Genomic DNA, 23,234 nt, shown 5'->3' on the forward strand with positions numbered 1-23,234 from the left:
ATATAAAGGATCATAAGAGACAACGAATAATTACACACCGACAAATTGGATAACCTTGAAGAAATGGAACATAGATCAATGGAACAGAATAGAGAGCCCAGAAATAAAACCACTTGGAGAAAAGTGGTATATCCCCACTTCTCGGGATATACCCAAAGGAAATGAAAACATCATCCTGAACAGATGTCTGTACTCCCACGTTAACTGCAGCATGATTCACAAGAGCCTAGGTATGGAAATGACCTAAGTGTCCATTAACGGATCAATAGATAAAGAAAATCTGGTATGTATATGGAATATCTGGCCTTCAAAATCAGGAAATATTTGTTCGTGACAACATGAACGAACCCAGAGGGCATTGTGCTGAGTGAAACAAGCCAGACGGAGAAAGACATACAGGATGGTATCACTTATATGTGGACTATTAAAAAAAAAAAAAGCCAAACTCACAGAAACAGAGAATAGAAAGTGGTTATTCAGGGGTAGCAGACACAAGGGATTATACTTTGCATAATACAAGAGTACAAACTTTTATTATAGGATTGATAAGATCTTTGGATCGAATGCATAATACGATGACTATAGTCATACTCGACTCTGTAATTGAAATTTGCTGAGAGTAGATCTTAAATATTCTCATCAAAAAAAAAAAAGACAAAGGTAAATATGTGAGGTGATGAATGTGTTAATTAACTCGGGGTAAGGGATCCTCTCACAATGTATACGTGTATCACATTACCATGGTTTTATACTTTAAACGTCTTACAGTTTTGTTAATTATACCTCAATAAACAGAGGAAAAAAGAGCACACACATATTTTGAAGGAAAAAAAAAAAGAAGGGATACTGCTTCTGTCTTCATTGTGGTTGTGAACGGTTCGAGAAAAGAAGTCGGTGTCTGTACAGCGAGACAAAAACCATGAAAGCAAACACGGAAAACATGAGTGCTCCTTGTAGACAGTGGGGTTTTCTGCTCACGCGTAAAGAAGTGATGCAGAATGGACGGCAGCTTCTCTACGTGGGAGAAAATCCAAGAGCAGGTGCATCGCCCACGGATTCCACATAGGAACTCAGAGGAGTGAACGCACACAGTCGGGCCGTGTGGGCAACCGCCTGACTCGCACTCCCCTCCTCCAAGGGACCGGCTGGTCTACAGGTTTAGAACCAACACGTCCAACCTACCTTCGAGCAGGCAGACGAGATCCCCAGCCTGGGACGTAAAGGTCAAGCACGGGCTTGTCTACCTCTGGCATTAAACAGACAAGCAGGACCCTGGAATCTCTTCCTCAGAGCCCTTACCTGTGAGATTTCAGGCCCATCACTCTTCCCTCCTCGCTCTGCTGCTTGGCCCACCAGAGAACACAACAGGGAATTCCTGCTCCTGCAAGTCTTTGCCCTGGCTCTTCCGCTTGCCTCAGATACTTTCCCCAGAGATATGCGTACGGCTCAAGGCCCGCACTTCTCTTCAGTTTCTGTGCAAATGATCTTTCGCTGCCCAGGGCTTTTCTGAGGTTGAAAAAGGGACATTTGTCACTCAGTGCTGATCGTGGGCACAATCAGGAGGCTGGCAACGAAGGCCACTCCTCGGTCGTACTGCTGCCCTCCTGCCCCTGGTAGCTCTGGGCCCTCATGGCCAGAGGGGCCCGCTCGCCCAACATGGAGGTCTTTGCTTGACCTTCCGCGACACGCCCTCGCACGTGGTCGGGGCCCGGTTCCCCCCTGCCTGACGCCTCAGCCTCACCCCGGTGCCTTCTGGGGCGGCGGATCTCCGTGAGGTTGGACCCAAGGGCTCGGCCACAGGGCCACTTTACCCCCGCACCACAACCACACCTGGCCCTGTCCTCCTTCACTTCACTGGGCAGCACCTGGGAGGACTGCCACTGGCACCAGGAACTGCAAAGGGGAGAACGGTTTATGGAGGGGAAAGGTGAAAACACATGTGTTTAATATTTTCAAAGTATTATCCCAGGTACAAAAGAGTTTTTATTGTGCTTTTAAAGTCTTCATAGAGAAACCTGGAGAGGCTGTGTGTGTTTCCCTCCCTGAATCCCCAGAGCCCTTGGGATCTGTGCTAGGAGCAAGGGTCCGCATCACTCCTTACAGACGCCCACATTCCTCTCCTCCTCACCCAGGGCACAACACCCAACAGTTAAGCACACAGGCTGGAAAATCACCTATCTTTTCAAGGTTCCCCGAACGCTCACGGTATGCCAGGGACTGCTATGAAGGGGAGCATTTGTGGACACGGCCCCCCGGGCCACACAGCCTACTGGAGAGACAGACACTAAATAGTGTCATGGGAATGATTACAATGTGACAAGGGCCATGTGACTCCAGGCCAGGCACCGACCAGCCGTATGGTTATCGCCAGATGCTATGACCTCCCTAAAGCTGCATCTTGAGCACATGACCGTGATCACATCTGCCTCATGGGATTGCTGTGTGGGTTAGATGAGAGAAAGTAAGGACAAAGTCTGGTGCTGGCCTTCATGGATGACTCCGTCTGTCAGCAACTAATACAGGCCTTTGCAAGCAGGGAGAATACCATGGACCTCTTTGCATCTTGTGCCTAGCACAGTGTCCTCGAAAAATATTCACAAAAAGACGAGAAAAAGAGTAGGGAAACTAGAATCAAGCTACTGTAATTTAGACACAATTAACATCAGTAAGTCTAAATTCTCTTTCTATAATTAACTAGTTTCAATAAACACCAAAGTCGTAACAATGTCAACAAACGGGTAAAAAATCATTTACTGATTACACACACACCCCTCTGAATTTCTGGAGTGATAAAACACAATTAAGATTGCCACCAAAAAAAAAAAAAAAAGACTGTCACTAGCCTTTATTAACTTCTCATAGGATTGAACCAATGGATATAGTTCACACTGAAGAATTCAGGACCCTTATGCAGGTAATGTGCCCCAAGACCTAATACTTCATCCCTGAAATCTGTGAAGTCTTCCGTCCGCACAATATCATCTTCATTTCACTGGCATTTACCTATTAGCCCTTACCTAAGAACTTCAAGTGATATTTACTCGGCTTCCTTGATTTGAGTACCTGTGGCCTTCCAAACATATCTTCTAATTCACATGGCGGAAGATCCCTACAGATCACATGAGAAAAGGGCATCCTATGAACTTTATGCTGCCTAAGATGCACACAGCTAGACACGTTCAATGAGGAAATGTGTCTTACTGAGGGCCATGCTCCCGGTAAGGTGAAAGTGAGTTAACACAGTTGGTGAACACCTGCACCTCCAGGAACACACGGTGGCCACCTCCCGCACCCCCTGTGCAGATACCGTGAAGGCACCCCAGCAGTTCACGAAGTGACGGCATGTTCGGAAGTGTAGCCCAGGGCCTGGGATAGTAGGTCTATGGCAGGGTCGTGTTACTACCTGTGTTTTGTTCAGAATAACTGACAGAAATAAAACGTGGCGGATCCGCTGAAATTGCGAGGGCTGCCTGCTTTCTGTCGACACGCCGTCAATCCTCTCTGATGATCTCGTCTCAGGAATTTCCAAAATTCCTGGCGTAACAGCTTTTAGCAATTTCTTACAAAAAAGGAACTGCCAGAGTTATGGCTGAAACATATGGAAAACTTGGGTAATGACAAACAGTACATATCACTGTAGTTCAGAAAAAGGGTTCGATACAAAGAATCGGGTAACCGTTGATTAAAAGTTGTAGTCACTGTAAAAAAGCAGCACCTAAGTATTATTATAACTTCGTATAAAAATAGCATGAACTAGCATTATCTTATAATGCTATAATAACAGGAGTTATGTACTGACTTTCCTCTTCTCACATCTCCCAAGGTTGAAAGTTCAAGGTGTAATCTTCAAAAGGGCCGGCCCGGGGGCGCCTGGGTGGCGCAGTCGGTTGAGCGTCCGACTTCAGCCAGGTCACGATCTCGCGGTCCGTGAGTTCGAGCCCCGCGTCGGGCTCTGGGCTGATGGCTCAGAGCCTGGAGCCTGTTTCCGATTCTGTGTCTCCCTCTCTCTCTGCCCCTCGCCCGTTCATGCTCTGTCTCTCTCTGTCCCAAAAATAAATAAACGTTGAAAAAAAAAATTTTTTTTTAAAAATAAAAAAAAAAAACAAAAGGGCCGGCCCGAAGTGACAGCTTAAGGCTGAAATGAACTGATGGCCTTCTATTTCCTTCCAAATCTACACGTTACTAAGTTAACCCTTACTCCATATAACAATAGCCAGAACATGTGTTGGAGGCAAGCTGGCCAGTTCAGTCTCCTCCTTCCCTGAAAGGACTAGAACCCATCTGGTGTGACCTTCGCAGCCCTTCCCTGCTCCAAGGCTGCATGATGCCAACACCCACTCTTCTCTTAAAAATTCAGGTAAAATTTGGGGCGCCTGGGTGGCTCAGTCGGTTGGGCGTCCGACTTCGGCTCGGGTCATGATCTCACACTCCATGAGTTCGAGCCCCGCGTCAGGCTCTGTGCTGACAGCTCGGAGCCTGGAGCTTGTTTCAGATTCTGTGTCTCCCTCTCTCTCCGCCCCTCCCCCGTTCATGCTGTCTCAAAAATAAATAAAAACATTTTAAAAAAAAAACAAACAAAAACAAACATATAGGTTAAAACATACAAATAACTTGAGTGTCTGATTTATTTCTATCTACCCTCTAATTCAGATGCTAAAAGACTCCAGGGCTATTGCTTAGAAATATGTAAACTGGGTTAAAACTATTAAAAATATATTGGGGCACCCGAGTGGCTCAGTCGATTGAGCCTCCGACTTCAGCTCAGGTCATGATCTCACAGCCTGTGAGTTCGAGCCCCACGTTGGGCTGTGTGCTGACAGCTTGGAGCCTGGAGCCTGCTTCGGATTCTGTGTCTCCCTCTCTCTGACCCTCCCCCGTTCATGCTCTGTCTCTCTCTGTCTCAAAAATGAATAAACGTTAAAAAAAAATTTTTTTTTTAATTCAGGTAAAATTCACACACCATAAAATTCATCCTTTTGAAGTGTACAGTCCAGTGATCTTGAGTATATTCAAAGCTGTGCAACTATCACCACTAATTCCAGAATATTTTTATCATCCCCAAGAGAAACCCCTTACCCCTCAGCAGTCACTCTGCATTTCTCTCCTCCCCCCGAGCCCCTGATAACCACCAATCTACTTTTTTTTTTTTAAGATTTTATTTTAAGTAATCTCTACACCCAACATGGGGCTCGAACTTACAACCCTGAGATCAAAAGCTACTCCACCAACTGAGCCAGCCATGCGCCCCACCAACCTACTTTCCGTACCTATGGACGAGGCTGTTCTGGACACTTCATATATATGGAATCATACAATAGATAGTGTTTGTGCTTGGCTTCTTCACGTGGCATAATGTTTTCAAGAGTTATTCATGTTGGGGAGCGCCTGGGTGGCTGTCGGTTGAGCCTCCGACTCTTGACTGTGGCTCACGTCATGATCTCACGGTTCATAAGGTCGAGCCCTGCGTCAGGCTCTGGAGCTGCTTGGGATTCTCTCTCTCCCTGTGTCTCTGCCCCTCACCTGCGCGTGTTCTCTGTCTCTCTCAAAATAAATAAATAAACTTTTTTTTTTTTTTAAGTTATTCATGTTGTAGCATGCGTCAGTGCTTAATTCCTTTTTATGGCCGGGTATTTCATGGTATGGATATACAATTCTTGTTTATCCATTCACGCAAATGTCAACTAAAGGACACCTGGGTTGTTTCCACTTGTAGCTATCGTGAATAATGCTGCTGTTAATATCTGCCTACCAATTTTTGTGTGGACGTGTTTCCAGTACTATTGAGTGTCTAACTAAGAGTGGCATTGCTCAGTTACATGGTAACTCTGTTTAACTCTTTCGGGAACGGCCAAACTGTTTTTCAAAGTGTCGTACCATTTTATATTCCCACCAGAAGTGTGCAAAGTCCCAGTGTCTCTACATCCTTGGTAATACTTATCATTGCCTATCTCCTTTATTATATCCATCACAGTGTGAGTAAAGAGTATCTCCTTGTGGTTTTGATTTGCATTTTCCTAAGGACCAATGATGTTGGGCATTTGTTGTCTCTTGTCTTTTGGTTGATAGCCACTCTGACAGGTGTGAGGCGGTATCTCCTTGTGGTTTTGATTTGCGTTTCCCTGATAATTACTGATACCAAACAACTTTTCGTGTACCTGTGGGCCATTTATATGTCTTCTTTGAAAAAAGTCTATTCAGATCCTCTGCCCATCTTTTATTTATGAAAAAAAAATTTTTTTTAATGTTTATTTTTGAGAGACAGAGAGAGAGACAGAGTGCGAGCTGGGAAGGGGCAGAGAGAGAGGGAGACAGAATCTGAAGTGGGCTCCAGGCTCTGAGCCATCAGCACAGAGCCCGATGCAGGGCTCGAAGCCATGAACTGTGAGATCATGACCTGAGCCGAAGTCGGACACCCAACCGACCGAGCCACCCCGGCACCCCAAGATCCTCTGCCCATCTTTTAATAACATGGTCTTTCTATTGAGTTATAGGAGTTCTTTATATATTTTGGATATTAACCCCTTATCAGATATATGATTTACAAATATTTTCTCCCGTTCTGTAGGTTACCTTTTCATTTTGTTGATGGTCTCCTCACGGTGCAGAAGCTTTTTAGATTAATGTATTCTCACTTACTACTTTTTGCTTTTGTTGTTTGTGCTTTTGGTGTCAAATAAAAAAATTGTTGCCAAGACCAGTGTCAAGGAGCTTTATCCTGTTTTCTTCTAGGAGTTTTATGATTTCAGTTCCGATGTTTACGTCTTTAATCCATTTCAGGTTAATTTCTGTGAGTGCTCTAAGAGGACGGTCCAATTTAACTCTTCTGCATGTGGCTATCCAGCCTTTCCAATATCACTTATTCTTTCCTCATTATTGACTCCCTTGTCAAATATTTGTTGACCATATATGTGGAGGTTTATTTCTGGGATCAATTCTGTTCCGTTGGTCTATGTGTTTGCTGTTATGCCTGTACCATACTGTTCTGATTACTACAGCTTTTTTGTTTGTTTGTTTGTTTGTTTGTTTAGAGAAAGAGAAAGAGCGACTGTGAGCAGAGGAGAGGCAGAGGGAGAGAGAGAAACTTAAACATCGTCCATGCTCAGCATGAAGCCCGACACGGGGCTTGTTCTCACCGTGAGATCAAGACCTGAGCCAAAATCAAGAGTTGGACACTCAATCAACTGAGCCACACAGGTGCCCTGATTACTACAGCTTTGTAGTATAGTTTGAAACCAAGACATGTGATGCCTCTGGCTTTGTTCTTTCTCAGGAAGAACTTTTGACTATTTGGGCCATTGGAATTTTCACAGGAATTACATTAAATCTGTACATGGCCTTGGGTATTTATAGACATTTTAATGATATTAATTCTTCTAATCCATTCATATGGTGTATCTTTTCCATTTTTTTTTTTTTTTGTGCCTTCTTCAATTCCGTTCATCAAGGTTTTGTAGTTTTCAGTATATAGATCTTTCACCTCCTTGGCTAAACTTATTCCTAGGTATTTTATTCTTTTTGATGCAACTGGAAATGGGATTATTTTATTAATTTCTTTTAGTTCACTATTAGTATATAGAAATGTAATAGATTTTTGTATATTGATTTTTGTATCCTGCAACTTTACTGAAGTCATTGGTCAGTCTAACTTTTCGTAGTCTAAAGACCGGCGAGGACTTCTAGTATGTTGAATAAATGTGGTGGGAGTGGGGTATCTCATCTTGCTCCTGAGCTTAGAGAAAAAGCTTTCAGTTTTTCATCAAGTATGACATTAGCTGTGGGTCTGTCATACATGGCTTTTATTATGTTGAGCTGCATTTCCTCTATACGCCTTTATACTCAATTTATTGAGAGTTCTTACCATCAAAGGATATTGAATTTCGTGAAATACTTTTTCTGCATCTGTTGAAATAATCACATGATTTTCATCCTTCCTCTTGTTAATGTGATTTGTTACACTACTTGATTTGGGGATGTCAAACCATGCTTGCATCCTGGAATAAATCCCATTTGACTATGGTGTTATGACCCTTTGAATGTACTGTTGAATTCAGTTTGCTGAATTATTATTATTCTTAATGTTATTTTACTGAGGACTTTTGCATCAATGTTCATCAGGCATAATGGCGTGTAATCTTCTTTCCTTGTGGTGTCCCTGTCTGGCTCTGTTGTCAGGGTAATGCTGGCCTTAAAGAGTCTGGAGTTTGGAAGTGTTCCCTCCTCTTCTGTTTCTTTGAAGAGTGAGAAGGATTGATATTCTTTATTTTTAATTGAACTAAAGTTGACGTGCAGTATCATATTAATCTCAGGTTTGCAATATAGGGATTCAACTACAGAATCCTCACCAAGCTACGTATAGTTATCATCTGTCACCATAAAATATTATAACATTATTGCCTATATTCCCTGTGCTGTATTTTTCATCCCCTTGACTTACTTTATGACTGGAAGTTTGTATCATCTATTTCACTCATTCCTCCCGTCCCTCACCCTTCTAGCAACCACCGGCTTTGATCTCTGTATTTATGAGTCTGTTTCCTTTTGTTTGTTTGTTTGCTTGGTTGGTTGTTTTCCACAGAGGCTGTACCAACTTATGTTCCCACCAGAAATGCACGAGAGCTCCCTCTTCTCCACATCCTCCCCAACACTTGTTACTGTTTTTTTGACACTAGCCATTCTGACTGGTAGGAGGTGGTATCTTCTTGTGGGTTCGATTTGCATTTTCCCTGATGATGAGCGATAGTGAGCACCTTTTCATGTGTTTGTTGGCATTCGCATGTCTTCTTTGGAACAATGTCTATTCAGGTCCTCCTCTGCCCATTTTTCATTGGATTCTTTGCTTTTTTGGTGTTGACATATATATAAATTCTTTATATATTCTGGAGATTGACCGCTTATCAGATACATCATTTGCGAATGTCTTCTCCCATTCAGCAGGTTGACTTCATTCTGTTGATGGTCTCCTTTGCGGTGCAAAAACTTTCCAATTTGATGTGGTCCCGATTGTTTATTCTTATATTTGTTTCCCTTGCTTGAGGAAACAAATCCAGACAAATATTGCTAAGGGCGATGTCCAAGAGCTTCGGGTATATGTTTTCTTTAGGAGTTTTAGGTCTTACATTTAGGCCTTCGATCCATTTTCAGTTCATTTGTGTGTATAAGAAAGTGGTCCAGGGGCGCCTGGGTGGCTCTGGGTTAAGCAGCCGACTCTTCATTTCAGCTCAGGTCATGATCTCTTGCTTCGTGAGATCGAGCCGCATGTAGGGTTCTGCACTGACAGCACGAAGCCTACTTGGGATTCTCTCTCTCCTGCTCTCTCTGCCCCATGAACACTCACTCACTCACTCACTCTCTCTCTCTCTCTCTCAAAATAAATAAATAAACTTAAAAAAAAGTGGTCCAGTTTTTCCAACACCATTTACTGAAGATTGTCTTTTTCCCATTGTGTATTCTTTTTTCATCATAGGTTACATGGCCATATATTCTATGTGTTCTGATCCATTGATCTTTGTGTCTTTTTTCGGGACCAGTACCAACCATTTGATCGCCATGGTTTTGTAGCTTGAAGTCTGGAAGCTGATACCTCTAGCTCTGTTCTTCTTTCTCAAGACTGCTCTGGCCGTCCAGGGTCTTTTGTGGTTTCATACAAATTAATGGGATTATTTGTTCCGGTTCTACCCCAGCCCATCTGTTGGCAACGACAGGCCATGGTTCCGGAAGGAGCACTGGTGGGCTGGGCTGGCCCCCAGCAAGGCTGGCTCAGAGCCCCGGCCACAGCTGCTGTGGGCACGCTGGCAAGAGGGGCCAGCCCCCGGTGCAGCCGGCTGAGAGGCCCGGCCGCAACGGCTGTGGCTGTGCCGGTGGGCAGGCTGGGGGGAGGGCTCCCCCTCCCCAGGGCGGAGGTCACTTTGGAGAGGCGCCAGTCCTGACTGAGGCGGTCCACCAGGTGTGGCAGGGTGGGAGGCGGGAGGGTCTGAGGTGGCTGCGGGGGCCCTCAGTGGTGCTTCCAGATCCACTCTGGCTAGGCAGTGGTGGCCCGACCCAAGCCAGCGGCAGCAGTGGCCCGACCCGGTGGCGTGAACTCCGGGTCACAGGGAGAAGCCGCAGGTGCCAGTGTGGTCGCGAGGGCCGGACGCGGACACGCGCAGCAGCAGGCGGCAGGGCAGGCAGAAGGGTCGGGGCCGGCTCTGGGCTCACGGGCAGCTGTGGGGGCCCTGGCCGCTGGCATGCCGCCCCTGGCCGGCCGGTCTCTTCGCGGGCACGTGCACCGCAGTGGAGGCTGGTCACGGGGGCCCGGGGCACGCAGCTGGCGGCCCTGCAGGGGCGGCGACCTGCAGGTGAGCACGATCGTGAGGCCGGTGACAAAAGACAGGGCCCGGTCTAGGCCTGCGGTAGCTGCGGAGGCCTGGATGTCTCACCCCAGGCAGGTGCGCACGGCGGAGGCTGGCGACGAGTGCCGCACACAGCCGTGGAGGTCGGCGGCGAGGGTCGGGGCTGGCGTGCTGCCCTCACGTAGCCTCCGAGGCCCAGGCTGGTGGAGTTCTAGGGCTCCAGGCGGAGAGGGAAGGGAGCGGGGAGATTCGGGCGGCTGGTGTCCACAGACACGAACACCCGTGGGGCAAACGCTGGGGACATCTGCAGGGGGCCCACGTCTGGGCCCTGTCTTGGTGGCAGAATATGCTGGATCTGTCTGCAGGGAAGGTCACGGTTACCCACCATCGCTCCGACCGCCTGGCTGCTGTCGGTAGCCCGTTGTCCTTCCTCGGGACTTGCTGTTTCTACACGCCTCGGTTTTGCCAGCGCAGGTGGGGCGCACCTGACACGTGGCCTTCGTGTGGTGCCCCGCGAGGCGCAGGAAGCGGGCCGTTCACGCAGCTCTTGGTTCTTGCGTGTGGCTGGGGAGCTCCCTGCGGGCGCTGAGCGATGCCCGCAAAGCCAAGCCGTCTTCCTTCTCTTCGGAGGCGATTCTTCTCAGGGCTCTTTTGTTCCACTGCGTTGCCAAACATTCTGAGGTGGACTCCAAGCCTTTCCCAGGTCCGTTTGTGTTTGTGGGCAGCTATCTAATTGCTGAGATTTGTCTCTTACGTGGCTGGTCGGGCGAGGTCACTCCCGGAATTCTACAGCCTTGATGACTGTAGATTTTGTAGCAAGTTTGGAAACTGGGGAGGGTGAGCCCTCTGACTTTTCTCTTCTTTTTCAAGATCGTTTCGGCTCTTCTGGATCCTCTGCATTTCAGTATGATTTTTTTTTTTTTTTTTTTTACCAGCTTTTTGTTTTTGGGGCCCCCCCCCCCCCAAAAAAAAGAGGCAGTTGAGATTTCATGATTGTTTTGAATCTGTAGATCAATTTGGGGATTACTGCGTTCATGACGAGTCTTCCAGTCCATGAATGGGAGACGTCTTTCCATTTCTTTAGGGCTTCTTTAACTTCTTTCAATAATGTTTTACGGTTTACAGTACACAAATGTTGAACATTTTTGTTAAGTTCACTCCTGAGTTCTTCATTCTTTTTGATGCTATTACAAATGGAATTCTTTTCTTCATTTAATTTTGGACTGTCTGTTGCTAGAGTATAGAAATACAGTTGAGTTTCATTATTACTCTTCTATCCTGCAACCTTGTTGAACCTGTTTATTCGCTCGAATAGTTTTTTATGGATTCCTTGGGATTTTCTATATACAAGCTCATGTCATTTGCGACAGAAGTAATTTTATTTCCTCCTTTCCAGCCTGAATGCCTTTCTTTTATTCCTTCTTCTTGCCTAACTGCTCTGGCCAAAACCTCTAGAATAATATTCAATAGACGTGGTGATGGCAGCCAATACTGTCCTGTTCCTGTCTTAGGAGAAAGCTTTCAGACTTTCAGCACTGACTGTGAACTGTGGGTTTTTCCTAGACGCTTTTGTTCTGGTTGAGGATCAGCTCTGCCTCGTGATTCCTCATCTCCAGTTATCTTCGATATACCCTCAGGTCCTGAAAATTTGTATCCCAATAGATTTCTTGTATTTCTTCCCTTATGCAGATGCCTAACATCAATGCCTGGATTTAGACCTTTATCATCTTCTGCCTAGACTGTAAGACCTTTAAGGCAGGAGCTATGTGCGTGTGTGTGTACATACACATATACGTACACTGACGAAAAGAATCACATTCGTTAAACAAGATCAAGGTGCTATGAAAAAGCAGCAGCAGCTACTGGGAATAAAACCCTAATTGTGAAAAGCAAAAAACAAAGCTAACACTAAAATAACAGTAGTGAAAAAGGTAGCAAGGAAAAAAAGCTGCAAAGTAATCTCCCAGAATGGAACACAGAGCAAACACTGAATAGGAATAACTGAAGGAAGGAAGGAAGGGAGAAGCCGGACAGAGGGGCTTCAGTTTGATACTTCAAGTAACGGTCCCAAATGAAACAACTAAGATGCTGGGTAAAAGATATTAATGAAAAGATCTGTGAATGCACTGCTGAGGCAGGAGAGAGTGAAATGTTAGCAAAATGATCAAGGAGATCATTTTTACAAATAAAAATGCATGTTTTTCAGTATCTTATCTGGTAAAATCCACGATATTTTTTGTATTTGTTCACATCTATTACTACCCCTGCCTTCAATGTTTCTGCCCTCCAACCCACGCTCGATACTGAAACCTTCACTCTCCCCTATAGCTGATCCCTGCCTGTGTCACTACTCTGCTCACAAACTTCAAACCTCCAGGATCTCCCCTTTCCCTCCAGGATCATGGATAAGCCTCTGTGCAGACACACAGGACTCCTTAGTTGTTTGATCCTAGTTTCATTTTCAACGCCCAGCCCCCAGCCCCTGCTCCCATACCTCCCATGCCTGTCGTCAGGCAACCCGAGACAAGCGTATTCCCTCACCATCCCCTGTCCCCATCATACTTCCCCTGTCCCCCTCTCCCTCCCCGCTACACTGCCTGAACCTGAGGTAAAACCTGACTTGGAGTGAACTAAGCAGAGATAAAATGCCATTTCTGACGCCAGGAGGCACGATTAAACACCTCTGTGTCTGTAACGGAGTTCTCACAGCACCACAATGCATCACTTTTCACACTAGCTTATTTATACATACCCTTCTTCCCCAAAGACGATGTCTGTCAAATGAATTAACCCCCGTGAGGACAGATGATACTGTTGGGATTAAATAGGAGCTGTAGTTTTATTTCTCAGTAATTTAGTTGCAGAATCTCTGTTTCTAAGAAAGGTTTTATGGTTGATTTGGAAAAGGAGGGTGGAAGAGGCAGAAAAGGGGAGGGGGCAGGATAAATGAACGTGGTGTTTCTCAAACTGTGGGGCCCTTATCTACTAGTGGTTTGTGAAACCAACAGAGTAGGTTGTGACCAGTATTTAAAAAATGAAAATGCAGAACAGAAAATACTGGACCACCATGCACATAGTTAGGATAACTTTTAGTCCGTGGTACTTTGCTTCACTTTTACACACACACACCCCTAAACGTACATACGTCTATTTGTATCATCATCATAATACAACGCATTCCTTCCTGTGGGCTTGGTCGAAATGCTTGAAAGTCAATACGTTAATGGTTCAAGGACGCCGGTAAGGAAACCAGCACTACTCTACGTAGAGAGAGAAGCCAAGGATACGCCAGCAGATGAGAAAGCTTAAGATGGGTGCTTTCACAGCCTGTGCTAGATTTTACCTGCAGGGAAGTAGTTTATGAAGAGATAAATCACCTCTGTGCCTCTCTGCACTTAGCACTTTGATGTGTTTTCTAACATTATGTATAATCAGGACGCAGGCTCTCAAATGATGTGCCAGTCTCTACTGACTCTGCTTCTGCCGGTCCTGTGTTCACAGAGCTCGTGAACTCTGCTTATCATCTACACAGAACAAAAGGAGTCGTAGGCTGTAGATTAAAATTACGAACTGCTTTTAGCTAACCACTCTGAGATGTCCCACCCTGAGAAAGAAAAGACAATAAGCTTCAGAGGTACTCATCACGAGCAAATACAGGATGTCGAAGGAATTCACGACACGGAATAAACAGCACGGTGTCTGTGCTCGTTTCTTGGATCCAACCGTGTGCACTCTGGTTATGGGGGATACCGTCCCTGGGGAAGCTGGCTGCAGGGCACATGAGAACTATGTTTGCCACTCACGAATATGTGGAATGAATATTATGAAGTTTTAATTCAAAATAAGAGGTTATTAAACATAATTAGGATTAAAGCGCCCTGTGGATTCTTAGGATCGGTGCCAGCAGACTAATCTGAGATAACTCCACCACGGTGACTGTGCTGATTCCTCACGATGGAGACAAACCCGCTCACGGCTGAATTCTCTTATTTAAAACGAGCCAGCTCGGCAGCGTCTAGCATTACTCTACTCATTTTCAATACTGTGCCTTTCTAAAACTGTGGCCATCTATTATTCTCCAAAATCTTTTTGTACATTTCTTTGTTCACTTTAATTTAACCTCAATATAGGACTGGCTGAACATTTTGGAGAATATACTAAGTTTTAAGAGGGAAAACAGGTTGCCAAAAGTGGTTGTGAAACAAATGTAAACTACCGTTTGATTTATAGACCTCCACTGCTCTCGTTTAAAGGACTTAGCAGTGGGGAAGGGTTGTTTAGACTGTACTTGGGCTTAAGTGGAAAAAAGTTATTGCTGAAATTGTATAAATCATCTCAAATATTGTTTGATTTTAGCTTTTAAGAGTCTGGGTTTTCCTAAGTGTGCCGAGAAAGTTTGGTTGAGTTTTCACTCTCCATAAATCAGCAAGTATTTCAAAGCCTCCCCGAGACACATAAAAATATACACGTGTAAAAAGAATGACTACACCATCAGTAAGTTAAGGATCTGAAAATACTGCATATTAAAGTGAGCAACGAGCTGGGTCCTCGCTTCTGTCATTATTAAATACATAAAGAGGTGGAAAAGACACCGAGATAAGCTATTCTCACACGTCAATAACCACATGTGGGCATGGAGAACAGCTAGAAGGGCACAAAGCCACCAGAGCGCTACTCAAGCAGCCAGCCGCGCCTTACCTCGGGGGGCCTCTGGCTGTCTTTCGGGAACAGGGATCACCCTCAAAAGTCACCGGCAAAAGAAGGTGGCCCACACACGAGATTCCCATCTATTTTCATGGGTTCATTTGCCTTTCCTATTACCCATCCTACATGCAAGTGATGTGATTTTCTTCCTCAAATGCCATTTTTGACCATTTAAATCCCTCCTTTTGAATAAAAAAGCCAACGAAGGAACGCAGTCGATGGTACTCTCGTAGTGTCGTATGGTGACAGGAGCTACACTTGTGATGAGGACAGGGTCACGTACAAACGCGTCGAATCACTGTGTCGTCGTACACCCGAAACTAACGTAACATTCTGTGTCAACTACATCCTAATTTTGAAAAAAAGTCCCGTTTCAGTGATCACTTACTACACTCACAATACTAATAATGTTTAACATCTGTTTTGCATTTACTATGTGCCGGGCATTGGGCTAAGTGCTTTTGACAAATATTCTCTCACTCTTATGATAACCATAGTGGGTTCGATATCACCATCTTACAGATGAAGATCTGATGCTTAAGACTGGCTCTAGGCCATCTGATCCTGAAGCCTCGCACCCACCTTATTCCTGCACCATCTCCCAGGCAGAGTCAACCTGGCCCTCCACGGGGGAGACGCCTTCACTCAGACTCCTTCCCTACACAGAACCTCAGCTGCGGACTTCCTACTTCCTCACGGACACTTCTCACTCCTACCTTTGTAATCTGAAGATGTGACTATCCTGGAGTATTCTTTTCTCTGGCCCTCACATGCTCTGGCCCTCTTTCAAATCACAGGTGAAACCTAAAACGTTTCGTTAAAACCATAAACCAAACAAGTATGCTCAACTCCCCTATTATTATTTAGCATTATTTTGAAAGTTCAGCCACTGCACCAGTCAAGGACACACGGACGCATAAAAATTGGAAAGGGGCGGCAAAAATATTACTTACATGTGCTGTGGGATATGTATCTATATAAATATGTATCTATATGTATATCTGTCTATGGCTATATAGATGTAGATAGATAAACATATATAGAAACATATCTGGAAAATCCCTGAAACCTGGTAAATAAGTATTGAAAACAGTCAGTTGTTCATCAAGACTGTCAGCCACAAAAGTAAAAAACGAAAATAAATAACTTCTATGTACCAATGGAGACTAGCTGGAAAAAGGTGCTGGGGGATATATAATATCCATTCACAACAGAAAAAAAATCTTAAAACAGGAATTCATGTAGTAAGATACAGGAGGGACTTCCAGCAAGAATGTTCTAAATGTGCAACGTGGTGACGGGAATAGGTAGATGACGTAAATAGAGGAACAAAGGCATCTCTATTAATAAGCAACCAACAACAAACACCCAAACTTCCACAAATGATTACCCAGTCTGGGCAAGAACCCCTGAAATGGAAAGCCTAGAAACAAACCTTGTCGTGCAGGAAAACTTCGCATCTCACAGAGGGCATCTTTTCAAGTCAGTAGGGAAAAACGGGTTACTCAAAAACCAACTAGAGAAACGAAAGCCGGTTCCAATCTCATCCCTTAACACTGCCACAAACTTAAACACAGTCAAAGATTGAAACATGAAAAATAAAACCACAAGAGTACGAGAAGAAAATGTGGACAGAAAGTTGAATGCAGTTAGGCCAGAAGGCTCTCTTGAAGGCTGACAAAAAACTGAAAGAAAAGTCTAAAAGATTTAACTCAAAACAACATTTATTGCCATCAAGCTAAGTAACAAACATAAAACCTTCTAAGTGTTAAAAAAAAAATCATAAAAGAAGCTGAAAGATAAATAACAAAATGGGAGGACAAAATTATGACAAAAAGACTAAAAGGCTGACGACCCTATGAAAACGACGAACAAAAAGATGAACATAAAGACGGGAAAATGACAAAAATAGACAAAATTCAATTCCTACTGGATGGGAAGACACCACAGGGGAAGCTGTTGGTTTCACCAGTAATAAAAGAATTGCAAGCAAAAATAAATTAAAGTATGTGTGGTCTATCAGATTGGCAAAAATTAAAATCAAATCCATAACTGGGGTCATCAAGGAAAAGCCATCTGGATTTTAACTTTGTGACGTGCACCAGAACATAAACTCTACACGTATCTTCTAGCTACGCAATTTCACCCTTAGGGATTTATTTTAAGGCTACAATAGTCAAATGGACAAGACATATGCATCCATAGTTAACTGTAGTTCTACGATATTGAAAACTGGGTTCAGAACCTTGAACAAGAGCTAGGGATAGGAGTTAGGGTTCTGGGGCACAGTCTCAGAGCAAGAGGAGAAAGGGCGAATACCAGACGGAGCCTGGGAAAACACAAGGGGCGGGCGCGGGGGAGGCCTCAGTTTGGCACGTAGATAGGAGTCCAGCCTACTGTCTGCTCTGCACGTAGGATCGACACATTGTGCCTGGCACACAGCAAGAAAGGCCCTTGGAAGATGATGAACAAGAATGAGCCAAGTCTAAACTACATTTTATCAAGGATTGAATTTAATCCTAGTAAAGACACCTGGGACTTCAAGGTGATCTGGGAAAGTAAGAGAATCACATTACGGACTCGGTTGCAAAGAAATCCATTCATTTCCATTTATTAACGTCCGTGTAACTTTTGTCCAGGTGAAGAACACACTTTCTCTCTCTTTTACGTTCTCTGCCATGGTACTTTCGCACAGTACCCTGCAGTGAAAAACTGCTCGGTGCTGTGAAGACGCTGGGCATCACCTCGAAAGTCATCTCTTTCAGAATGTACCTTTTCCGGGACAAGAGAGTCTGCATTCCCAACCTCCAAGATCTCTCGAAGAAGGGAGGGAAAGTATTCAGGCTCAGGTGTGGTGAATTTTATATCCAGAACTCAAGCCATGGGGAGAAGGAGCTTCTCTTCTGAACCTAATCCAGGCTCAGCCCTGCTCCTTCATCTCAGCTGGGCTCTGAGGAAAGGAAGGGCCACATGGTCACTGACATTTCGATGGCCTTTATGTCTTCAATGGCACAGAAAGAACTGAATGAATGCCTGTGTCAGTGGAAGCCAACTGAAGCTATGTGTGTCTGTGTGTGTGCATGTCTGCCCTTCCAACTTTACAAGGAGTCTGTGCTCCTTAAAGAAAAATCGGAATGAAAAATACAAAAAGGAAATTGACACTCACTTGTAATCCGTGACTGTGATAAAGTTGTTAATGTGAAAGCTCCCTTCGGTTTTCAAAAGACAAAAATCACACTATCTATGATTTTATTAGATGCTTTTCACTAATCTGATATTAAGAATTCTTTGTGAACGTTAACGGCTGTATATTATTTCATCGTGTGGCCTCTATGAGTCAGGATATACTAAGTGACGATGACAGTAACATGAATCCTACTGTCTCAGTGGCTTCCAACAGCAAAGATCTGTTCCTTGAGCAGATGACACATCTCTCTCGGGTGAGCGGACTCCTCTCACGTCAGCAGCACTTAGGCACCCAGGCTTTCTGAGTCTCCACCACCCGGAAGGTCGCTGGGCCAACAGGGAGGAAATGTGGACGAGTGCGCAGTGGCTCTTAACTGCTGCAGCCCAGCAATGAGCCCCATCACTTCTGCCCGATTTCTTTGGCCAGATCAAGTCACGTGGCCACAACTAACTGCACAGAGCAAAAAGATGTGCAATTCTACCGCATGTCAGAGATAGCGCAGTGCTAAGTGGGCAGGCCTAATGACAAGCACAGCGTACAATACGGTCTGCTTAACCTTTCCTCCAATGTTGGACTCCAATTTCTTGTAGATGTGCTAATTATCAGGTGTTCCAGCTTTATTGGGTTTTCTATGTATATCTTCAGAATAAATTCCTCAGTGCTACATCAATGGCTTTTGTAGACTTCCATGTTCTTGATCCCTCCTGCCAAACCCATTCCTCCTCCTAGGAACAAAAATAAAAATATCTACATCGGCGTATCAATACAATCACTAGCGTTGTCTTTTAATAGAATGTGGAGTCATATGATAAGTGAACGTGTCATTTTGCTGTTACTTCCATTTGCATACTTTTGCGCGCCAAGAGAGTCAAACAATTTTTTGTAGATCTATGTCAACTATTTGCGTTGTCTTCTTTTGTGACTGACTTCTATGCCTATTTTCCTTTGGGGGGGAGTGTCGGGATTTTGTTGTTGTCGTTCTGCCCGTTTTTTATCTGTATCTGTATGCGCTCTTTATGCAGCAACAATATAAACCATTTGTCATTAAGTGTTGCAATTTTTGAAAACCAGTATGCGTGTCTGTGAATTTTATTCATATTTCCTGAGAGAAATTAAAATTTTTGTGGTCAAATCCACTCATCTGTACTTTCATTTGTAATTTCTTCCATCTCTTTTTAACCTACTCTCCTTCTCTAAACGGAAGAGAAGATAAGAGGAGCTAAAAGGAGGCAGATCATGGCTTATTTTTTTCTATTTAAGTGTTGGCTCCATCTGGTATTTATTTCACGACAGTAAATATGCGTAAAGTGACGCAACATGTACACCACTCTCGCTTGGAACATCTTGGATAAATTACTTAATCTTCCCTCTTCTGTCCCTATAACGCAACTCCAAGGTTTGGAAAGCTTCTTAGCTTCAGTACGAAAGTGAATGGGCGTCCCGGCCCCGCCCCCACGCAGAGCCCCAGGAACAAATAAACAAACAGCAACGCTGCCTGTCCGTTTCCGAACTAATGTGAACCCGTGTCACATTTCCTACTCCCCCCGTTCATCAACTCCCAGGTTCTTCAGTACGACTGGTTTGGAGCTTACCCCATCCAACTGCCATACATTCCAAATGAGACCACTGGTTTCCAGGACAGCGTGCTCTTACATTTCCCTCCTAACTCATTGGTTTCTCTCTCTCCTTCTTTGTTGGTCCTTCCTCATTTTCCAGCCCTTTAAACGACGGCCCAGGGCTCATCACTCCTAAGGGTGATCTCACCCAGCCCGTTGGCTTTGATATAATCTACGTGTGGATTACTGCAAATCCCTATCTCCAGCACAGACTGCTCCTCTGAACTTTGGATTTGTATCTCCACCAGCCTACGTGACAACTTCTCTTGCTTGACTAGTGGCATCTCATACTTAGTACTCCCAAAACTGGTTTCCTGATTGCCCCAAGGACCTAGCCTTCCCACAGTCTCCTCTCCACGTTAAAGGCAACGCTTTCCTTTTGGCCACTTGGGCCAAAACCCTCGCAATCACTCTTGACTCTTCTCCCTCTCTTATGCTCCAAATTCTATCTGACCTCTACCTGAAACCTTCGGATGGCTTCCTACTCATCCACATCCGAGCCAAAATCCTTACACAAAGAGGACATTCAAGCGGCCCGTAAACATACGAAGAAGTGCCCGGAGTTCTTAGTCATGAGAAGAGAACACATTAAAACCACAATGTGATATGGCTCCATCCTCCCAAAGTGGCTAAAATTAAAAGGACTGACAATATCAAGTATTGGACAGGACGTGGAACAAACGGTGCATCCGAACATTGCCTGTTGGTGTGCAAACCCCGGAGCATTATTTTGAAAAACTGTTTGGCGAGAGCTGCAGTAAAGCTAAAGTATACCCCAAATTACTCCTAGCTACATACTCAACAGACATGAATGCCTGCGTCTATCAAAAGATATATACGTGAATATTCGCAGGAACTTTATTCACAATAACCCCAGAAGGGAAATAACTCAAATGTCAGTCAATAGTGGAACACATTAGTACACTGTGGCATATTAAAAATGGAATACTTCGGGGCACCTGGGTGGCTCAGTCGGTTAAGCGGCCGACTTCAGCTCAGGTCACGATCTCGCAGTCCGTGAGTTCGAGCCCCGCGTCGGGCTCTGTGCTGACAGCTCAGAGCCTGGAGACTGTTTCAGATTCTGTGTCTCCCTCTCTCTGCCCCTCCCCCGTTCATGCTCTGTCTCTGTCTCAAAAATAAACGTTTTTTAAAAAAAAATGGAATACTTCAAAGCAATGGAAAAGAATAGGTCACTAAACCACGCAACAAGATGCATGGATCTCACAGACACGATGCCGTATAGAAGACGCTACGCTCAAAAGAGTACCTAACACACGGTGGTACTTAGCTCAGGTTCGAAACAGGCAAAGCTGGTGGTTACCTTGTGGGGAAGGTATACTGAAGGAATACTGACTGGCAGGTTGCAGGGGCCTCCTAAAAGCAGATGCTGAAAACGGTGTATATCTTGACCTGGGTAGCAATTAGACAGGTATACACCGATGTAAAATTTCCTGGAGCTGTGTACTAAGATTTGTGTATCTCATGTAAGTTCCGCCTCAATAAGACGCTAACAAAACAAAACACCTTCTATTAACATTTGTTGGGCACTACCATGCACAAGTGACCTGAAGGAATAATGAACGGATCAGAAATGGGCCCTGCTGCTATGTGAATGTCACTCCCCTCGGGAAGACAGAAAGTAATCAAATGACCTCGAGAAATCAGGAACCGGGATGATCGACACGCAGGGAAAGAACTGGGTTCTGTGAGGGTGTGCGACAGAGGAACCGGCGAGCTCTGGGGGAGTGACATTCCCAGCGGAGCAGAGCGAGAAGACAGGAGAACGTGCTCCAGGCAGAGGGAAGTGAGTGCCAAGAACCTGGAGCCAAAGAAAGGAGGCTGTGTTCAGCTGGACAAGGCTGGGCTGACCAGGCCCCGCGGGAACCCGTGGGCGGCCAAGGTCTTCGGCCTTTGGCTCAAGAGCAGTGGAAGGCACTGAGGGGTTTTAAGGGAAGGGGGGTTATAAGCGAATGTGCATTTAGAAAAGATCTCCCAGATAGCTGTGTGGATTTGAGAGAGGGAAAGTCGGTCAGGGGACACTCGTTAAGAGAACTGTAACTGCCCAGGCTAGCATCCACCCATCTGGGAGACAGGGCAGGAGACGCGGTGAGGGAAGGTCGTCACCGAGACTGCGGATTCGATGTATCTTTATATCTCACAGAAGCGACTTGCACTCCAGGTCAGTATGAGAGAGACAACAGGAACACCAGGGACCCCTATGGACAGAGGCAGAGGGCCAGGGGGACGGGAGCACAGGAGGGACGTTACACATGGACCCTTTCACGTTTTTACATCTTACGGTTTTCAGGCATGTGCATATACTCCTACTCAAAATATAATTAAAACGTAAAATTAATATCACTCAAGGGGAGCCTTCCTTACCTTACTAATGTTGCCCTTGGCTTCTCTGTTGGTCACAAGGCACAGAGGTAAAGAGACATTGTAGCAAGCCCCTCTGGGTACTGTCATTCCATGAATAATAGTGAGGTCCCCGCGTCCTGCTCACAGCTCATATTTGCCATGGATGAGAACATAATTTACTTAGAGAATCACCAGAGAAGCCACTTCCTGAAACGTAAACTGCCTAAAATCTAAAAGACACATGTGCATCATTTAAAATATACAGTTTACTTGCTATAGGAAAAGATCCTGATATCCTGGATTTTCATTTCATTATATCTAACGCATGTAAATTTGCAGGGGGTTAAAAAAAACAAAAGAAGTATAGCTCTATTCGTGAAAACCAAGACAAAAATGAAAGCCGGTGACTTGGCCCAAAGAGCTCTATTATAAAAACAACCCGGGTAGTCCTATAATTTCCCCGTGTTTTAAATCAGTGAAATCTAGAGTTGCAGCTGTCCCACAGACTGAAACCTTATAAATTTTTAGAAAATGAGTCAATCATGAGATTAAAGTTTCAATTTATAACACTTCTGTGTTTTAGTTACAAAGTCGTAAATAAATCTAGCATGACAGAGAAGGTAAATATTTTCTCAGTTGTTTATGCAGCCAAAGAGGAAAGGAATTTAACATGCAATTAACTACTTAGGTTTTTTTTTTAGATACGCACCACATGGTCTTTGTATTCCAGATAAGCAAAAAATAAATATTGTTTTGTTTAATCTAACATTTGCTTAGCAACAACAGATACTCCAAACTAGTGTGATACCTGGCTAATACCTTCGCTTTCTGGAACTGTTTTTCTACTTGCAGAAGAGCTAGTGCGTAAGAAAAGGGAGGAAATAGAACTGCTTCCCCAGGAAGAAGAAGAAAAAAAAACTAAATAGGAGGAATGAAGATTTTTATTAAATAAATGAGGTTGAAGTCTCTGGAGAGAGAATGATGGACTTTCAACCACTCAGGGGCTCTACTTCTATTGTTTTCAGGTAGTATTTTTTT

At 44.5% G+C, this 23,234-nt stretch overlaps 1 protein-coding gene across 5 annotated transcripts in view; it reads right to left on the bottom strand.

The window, feature by feature from the left end:
* MIPEP (mitochondrial intermediate peptidase) overlaps window positions 1-23,234 on the bottom strand; it is a 164,773-nt gene that overhangs the window by 39,018 nt on the left and 102,521 nt on the right. The window contains exon 17 of one of the 5 annotated variants that reach the window (XR_005782262.1): window positions 18,412-18,944. The exons of the other annotated variants lie outside the window; for them this stretch is intronic. The gene's annotated coding sequence lies outside the window, so the exon portion shown is untranslated. The remainder of the gene's footprint in view (window positions 1-18,411; window positions 18,945-23,234) is intronic. 5 annotated transcript variants of the gene reach the window in all.

The sequence above is a fragment of the Herpailurus yagouaroundi genome, unplaced genomic scaffold (assembly GCF_014898765.1).
Source record: "Herpailurus yagouaroundi ecotype Mexico unplaced genomic scaffold, PumYag 197, whole genome shotgun sequence".
Taxonomy (NCBI): Eukaryota; Metazoa; Chordata; class Mammalia; order Carnivora; family Felidae; genus Herpailurus; species Herpailurus yagouaroundi.